The 7,396-nt window shown below is 40.8% G+C and overlaps 1 long non-coding RNA gene across 1 annotated transcript; it reads left to right on the forward strand.

Annotated features, from left to right (window-relative positions):
- The first annotated feature begins 1,799 nt into the window (after window positions 1-1,799).
- On the forward strand, window positions 1,800-4,071 carry LOC135589060 (uncharacterized). The gene is made up of 2 exons (XR_010476583.1): window positions 1,800-2,070; window positions 3,769-4,071. It is a non-coding gene; the product is annotated as an uncharacterized LOC135589060 (long non-coding RNA).
- The last annotated feature ends 3,325 nt before the right edge of the window (window positions 4,072-7,396 follow it).

Here is a 7,396-nt window from a genome sequence, read left to right on the forward strand (position 1 = left end):
TCACCCGGGCAAAGCCAATGTTGTTGCTGATGCACTTAGTAGAAAATCTACAAGTTTTATGGCTAGTCTGGTTGTGAAGCAATGGAAGTTATTAGAAGAAAATTCTGATTTGAAAGCTTTGGGGAAAGAGCAAGGCTCGATGATATTGATGGCCTCCATTCAAGTGTAATCTGATCTTATTCAACAAATTAAGGAAGGACAATTACGAGATCCACGTTTAATCTACTTGAGGAATGAAGTAGAAAAGGGATTGAAGCCAAAATTTCAAGTTTCAAAGGATGGCCTATTGAGATTTGGGGAGAGGGTATGTGTGCCAAATGAGCCAGATATCAAGAATCAAATCCTAAAGGAAAGTCATACTTCAAAGTACACCATGCATCCAGGGAGCACTAAGATATATAGGGATATCCAAAGTCATTATTGGTGGGAAGGCATGAAGAAGGAAATTGCAATGTATGTTTCAAAATGCTTGACTTGTCAGTAAATCAAAGTAGAACACCAAAGACCTGGAGGGTTGTTGCAACCTTTAGATATTCCTGAATGGAAATGGGAATGTATTACCATGGATTTTGTTTCGGGACTACCCAGAACCTATAGGAAGCATGACGTTATTTGGGTTATCATTGATAGGTTAACAAAATCTGCGCATTTCCTACCGATTAATATAACTTATTCGCTTGACAGACTTGCAGATTTATATGTCAATGAAATAGTAAGACTTCATGGTATTCCAAAGGAGATCGTCTCTGATAGAGACTCCAGATTTCTCTCTAGATTCTGGAGAAGATTGCAGGAGATGGGCACTAAAGTTAAGTTTAGTACTGCATATCATCCTCAGACTGATGGTCAGTCAGAAAGAACAATTCAAACACTTGAGGATCTGCTTAGAGCCTATGTTATGGATTGGAAGGGTGAATGGGATAAAGATATTTCACTTATTGAGTTCACTTATAATAATAGTTATCATTCAAGTATTCAAATGGCTCCTTACGAAGCTTTATATGGGCGAAGATGCATAACACCTATATGTTGGGAGGAAGTTGGTGACAGAAAGATGTTAGCACCAGACAAAGTGCAAGATACTACTGAGAAAATTCAAGTTATAAGGAAAAGTTTAAAAACTGCTCAAAGTCGTCAAAAGAGTTATGCTGATAATAGAAGGCGAGATATCGAGTTCGAAATTGGAGATTTTGTGTTTTTAAAGGTTTCCCCTTCCAAAGGCATTATAAGGTTTGGGAAGAAAGGAAAGTTAAGCCCGAGGTTTATTGGACCTTTTGAGGTTCTTGAGAGGGTTGGTTCTGTCACTTATAAGATTGCCCTGCCACCATCCTTGGGCCACATCCATAATATATTCCATGTTTCGATGATTAGAAAGTATATATATGACCCTTCTCACATTATTAAGTATGAGCTGATGGAGATCGATAAAGATTTATCTTATGTGGAAGAGCCTATTCAGATTGTTGATAAGAAAGAAAAAATCCTAAGGAATCGGGTCATCCCACTGGTTCAAGTAATTTGGAGACATCATTTTGGAGAGGAAACAACTTGGGAGCTAGAGGAGGAAATGAAAAAGGTTTATCCCCATCTCTTCATCAAAAGAGCTATAATAAATTTAGAGGACTAAATTTTTCTTTTAAGGGGGGGAGAGTGTAACATCCCTCAATTTCTGAATTTTCGTATAAGTTTCTAATTGTAATGTAAATATCTATTTTAAATTTGATAAAAAGTCAAAGTATGAATCTGAGAACTTATTCATAAGAGTTGGAGGATTTGTTAAAAAAAAAATCTGAGGACCTATATGTAAACCCTAAGGACCTAATCGTAAATATAATAAATATAAGGACTAAACTGCAAAATGCACAAAATGACAAATTCCACCATTTAAGCCTCTCTGCCTTCGTTCTTAAGGAAGCAGAGAAGGCAGCTGCGTGGATGATAAGGGAAAGAAAGAAAGAAAGAAGAAGAAGAAGAAGAAGAAAAGAAGAAGAAGAAAAGAAGAAGAAGAAAAAATTGGGGCTTTAAGGTTTCTTGCTCAAATCTTCTCATTTAGGGTCAAAATTCTCAAAGGCAAGTGTTCTAACCCCATCCTACAGAAGTATTAGTCTATATTCCTATATTGATTCTGAGAGATTTATGTTTAGAACCTGATATTTCTCTCTTTGGACATAAAACCAATGATCTGAAATTTTTTTGGTAAACTGACCCCTATATATTGTTTCAGCTATAATTTTTAGCACCAAACGTGGATTCAGGCAAGACCTAGCTCGTTTGAAATTAGACTCTTATATCTTTCTTTTGACACTGATGTTGTAGATTTTGGACACCGAATACTTACCCAAACGTCTGTTTCAAATGAGCCTATAGATGCTGCAGAACAGGGATCAAAATTTCTGACATTTCGATACTAAAATACCTATAAGTCCCTGTTGGAATTTCTGATTTATACCAAACTGATTTTGTTCGAAACTAGACTTGTAGACCTTTCTTTTGACATATAGATTGAAAAATTTGGAATTCAAATGCCTACCCTATTATCTGTTGAATCCGACCCTATGAATTTTGTAAAACAGTGATTTTGTTTTTGACCTTGTGTTACCAAATCAAAGGTAACTCCTTGTTGGAAACCATGATTTGTACGAAACTTGTTTCAACAGAAAATAGATTGATATATTTTTCAGCAGTAGCTTTCCTAAGGGTATTGGAGCATAACTGATAATCTGAAATAATTGTCCAATGTGCCTCTTGATTTCTGCCAGAAATCGAACTTTGATCGATTTCGCATCTCTAGTTTTCATTCGCTTGGGAATATATTTCATTCAGTTCCCTTCACTCAATTGAGGCTTATATTAATGCTTGAATTCTCATTTGCTCTTGTCTATAAACTATTTCCATTCGTGAACATATTGTGTAACTTTTATGCTATATCACACTGACTCGTAAAGGCACATATACGTTTTGTTGTTCCGCGTGTGCTTCCGATATGTGCTATTTATTGTTCATACTGCCTTTTGTACTCTAGTGTTTGTGGGATTATTTGGACCTTTGCTAGAAATGGTAAAGGGTATGTGCATAGAGCCTGAGAAGCTCTGCCGGCCCCCCTCTGACTTCACCTAGACGTGGGTGGATGGAGCTCCCAAACGTGGGAGACTTCTGTCTGGTGGTCATTCATAAATGGATGATTCACATTCTGTCTGCGGTCCCTCTGCACCTTTTGTATATTTGATATATGATATCCAGAGCTTTGGTTATATGTTTCTGTACATGCTTTGGATAAGAATTATATGAATGCAATGTCAAATACGATATTTGAGCTTCTGTTTGGTATTTGTTATTGATATGCTCCGAAATGTTCCATACGCCATTGATATGCTTCGGAACATTTTATACGCCACTGATAAGCTCCGAAACGTTTCATTTGTTGTTGTTATACTCTGAAACGTTTCATTCGTTGTTGATATGCTCCGAAAGATTTCATCTGTTATTGGCATGCTCCGAAATGTTCCTTATGCCGTTGATATGCTCCGGAACATTTTATACTCTATTGATATGCTCCAATTACTCTATGATCTGTCTGTTAAGAACCAAAAATGTCGATTGAAATGATATGTGTGATTCTACACCTAATGAGATTAGGTTTATGGATTCTTATATTCTGCCTTTCATTATGAAACCTTATTTGTTTGGAAATTTTCCTCTTTTACCATGGATATGTTAGTCACTTGCTAAGCTCTATATGCTCACCCCGTTGCTGTATAAATTTTTCAGGATAGCCTGTCGCTCGCTTAAATGATTAAGATTGGGCTGAGGTAGTGGAGAGCTAAAAGACTTTGGGCAGATCTTTAATAGTATATATGTTTTTGTTGTATAAGTACACTCTGCATCTAATGAAATGTTGACGATGAATCAAACCTTGTGGATTTTGTATAAGTTTAAAAGACTCCTTTTTATGTCTAGGATTTTGGAATGTTAAGTTTAATTCGTGTAATGATATGAACTTATGGTAAATGTTGGTTTTGTGACTGTATAGACTCCCATACTGGTTAATTTATGTTGTGGTTATTATTTTGATGAGTTGGGTTCAGATTTTATGAATCATCGAACGATATGTTGTATGTTTATGAACTGCACAGGGTTATAAATTTGTAGATTATAGAGGTAAAATTTTGATCTGAATGTTTTCTTAGTGACCTCAAATGTGTGATTGGATCCTGGATGGATTGGTTTTTGATGAAAATTTTAAAATCATGGATATTTTTTGAGGGGCGTGACACTTTCTGGTCTCACCAGTATAGAGAACTGGCTTCTCTTTCTTAATAGTACTCTCTACCTCCCTCAATATATTGAGAAGCTCTGGGAGAGTTACCTCAAGCTTGTTTATATTAAAATTCATTATGAACTGTGAAAAGGAATCTGGTAGGGACTAAAACACAATGTCCACATACAAGTTATCCTCTAGGACCATTCCTAGATCTGTGAGTTTCTCTATCCACTCAATCATCTTTTCTTTCTGGTCTCACCAGTATAGAGAACTGGCTTCTCTTTCTTAATAGTACTCTCTACCTCCCTCAACATATTGAGGAGCTCTGGGAGAGTCACCTCAAGCTTGTTCATATTAAAATTCATTATGAACTGTGAAAAGGAATCTGGTAAGGACTGAAACATAATGTCCACACACAAGTTATCCTCTAGGACCATTCCTAGATTTGTGAGTTTCTCTATCCACTCAATCATCTTTAGGACATGGTTCTGAACCGATGTCCCCTCAGTCATCCTAGCGCGGAAGAGGCTCTTGGATATCTCATATCGCTGAGTCCTTCCCTGTTCCTCAAACAATTTGCGGACATGTAGGAGAATGGATTTGGCATCCATCTTTTCATGTTGTCTCTGTAACTCAGGAGTCATAGAGCCTAACATATAGCACTGAGCAAGAGTGGAGTCATCAATGTACTTCACGTAGCGAGCGATCTCATCCTCACTTGCCCCTTCTTCGGGCGTAGGCATCACTATATCAAAGACGTACACGATTTTCTCCGCTGTGAGAACAATTCTCAAGTTCGGAGCCAATCCGTATAATTTGGACCAGTGATACGATTGACATCAAGCATGCCACATAAGGGATTTGAAAGCGACATTCTCTAAAAATAAAGATGCAGCAGAAATGAATAACATGCAGATTTTGCAAGAAATAAACTATCAAGATATGGACTTCTATCTTAATATACTCCCACTATTTTACTAACGAGTCACGCAACACCCTCAGCACATAAAACGGAAGTCTCCGGCAGACTTCTAGTGGGGATCAGGATCCAATCAGCGTCTTAGTGTAACCTCGAGGGACTCGACCAATCACACTAAGCCTAAAAGGTAGGCAACTCTTGCCAATCACAACTCCTTGTGATTCCTGTCCTGTTTGGCCTCCGAATCACCATGGCCTCGAGGGACTCGACCAACCATGATGCTCGGTTAAGTCAACACCTTCGTTACAAGATGAGTCTGATTTGATGATATACCCTCGAGGGACTCAACCAAGCATACCATGCCCTCAGGTCACCGGTGACATCTCTATGTCGTAAGCAAGATAGCGAATCGCGATATAGGTGAGTCTCGAGGAACTCGACCAACTCAACCTACACCGGGAATCGGTTCCTACTTATAACGATGGAAGGCCACGTGGGTCAATCTAATTGCCTCACGTTTACCGACTTAATATTATCGAGAGAGATGTTTCTATGATTTGGTCTCCTAATATGACATGTCGCACATATACATATTTAATATATATCAACATCGCATGCAAATATATATACATATCTAGTATGTGTATAAGCAATCACACCAAATGATCATGGACCACAACCTAATGTGATTAGGCCCGAGCCAGTAGGCTTAATCACTCACATCAAGATCTATGTGTGCAACGGTGCATCTCAATGCCCTGTGATCATCCATCTCATCCTCGTCGGTTCCGTCGACATCTTGATGCATCTTCATGCATCGCGATCGTCCGTCTCGTGGGTCTCGCTATCGCATCCACGCTCCCGCTGCGCCTCATCATGTGATTAAAACTTAATCATAGACACGTAGGCCCAACAATAAACGAGAAATATAATGGAGGCTCGCAAACCACAATAATAATAATCACAAGTACATACATCACACGGTCTATGATCATCCGTCCACACATCATAAATCAAATGTATAAATAATCATCATCATGTACGACTGCTAAATAATGATAAAAAATAATAATCAATTACACATTTTAATTAATTAGTATTTTATGAAATCAAGGACATATAGGGAATTTCTAAATTCATAAGGGTATTTTCATAATTTGGACAAGAGACAGAAACTGGAATTTCTCAAATTTCGAGGGGCAAAACTATCTTTTGCCCAGAAAACCCTAATGCCCTACTCCCCTTTGCTGCTGCCGCCGCCGCCACCCTGCTGGCGGTGGCCTGTGCGGCGGGGCGAGGGCGTTGCCCTCGGCTGCAGGTGGCACGCCCGCTGGCGGCGCTGCCGTTGCAGGTGGGCGCCCCCGCGGGCGGTTCTACCAGCGGGGCAATGCCCGCAGGCGGTGCTGCCCCTGCAGGTTGGCGCCCCTACGCGCGCCGCCGCCTCCGCGGGCAGTTCTGCCCGCGGGGCAACGCCCGTAGGCGGTGCTGTCCCACTGGGCGGCCACCCCTACGGGGGTTTTGCCCGCGGGAGCAGCAACGACAAGCGCCGCTGCCCTACGGCGCCTCACCCCACGAGAGAAGCGGTCGCAGGCCCCTCTGCCCGCGGGCTGCCAGCCCTGCCGGACGCAAGCCTACTACAAGCAGGCCGCCGGCCGGCTGCTGCAGACGCAGCCCCTGTGCTGCCTGCTTGCTGCTGCACTGCACGCACGAAGATCAAGGGCAGCAACTCTCGCTGCCCTTTCTCGATTTTGCGTCAACGATTTTGACGTCAAAAGTTTTTCCTAAACATAACACACGCAGTTCAAAACCAATCATTCGCACGAACAACCTGGCTCTGAAACCACTATTGGGAAATCTTTGGGGTGACATCACATGCGCAGCGGAAGAATAAGAAAACAAAATCCCCGATTCCTAAAGAGATGTTTATCGTCGTGCGAAGATTGGTGCACAAAATCCGCGAAACTTAAAACTGCGTATAAAGTAGATTGTGTTACCTAGGGAGATCGTATATCCCTGTTTCCTTGCAGATCTTTAGGAGAGGGTGAAGAAGGTCAAGCGTCCTCCTCTCTAGCGGTGATCCACACAGCAGGGTTGCGACGACGCTCCTCAAAACTCCAGGCCTGCTCTGAGGTGGAGAGGGAGAGGAGAATAGGAAAGGCAAGCAAATGCTCTAGCCTATGAGGCTCTGAATCCCTCCTATTTATAGAGGTCCCCTG

The sequence above is a fragment of the Musa acuminata genome, chromosome BXJ1-8 (genome assembly GCF_036884655.1).
Source record: "Musa acuminata AAA Group cultivar baxijiao chromosome BXJ1-8, Cavendish_Baxijiao_AAA, whole genome shotgun sequence".
In the NCBI taxonomy this organism is placed as follows: domain Eukaryota; kingdom Viridiplantae; phylum Streptophyta; class Magnoliopsida; order Zingiberales; family Musaceae; genus Musa; species Musa acuminata.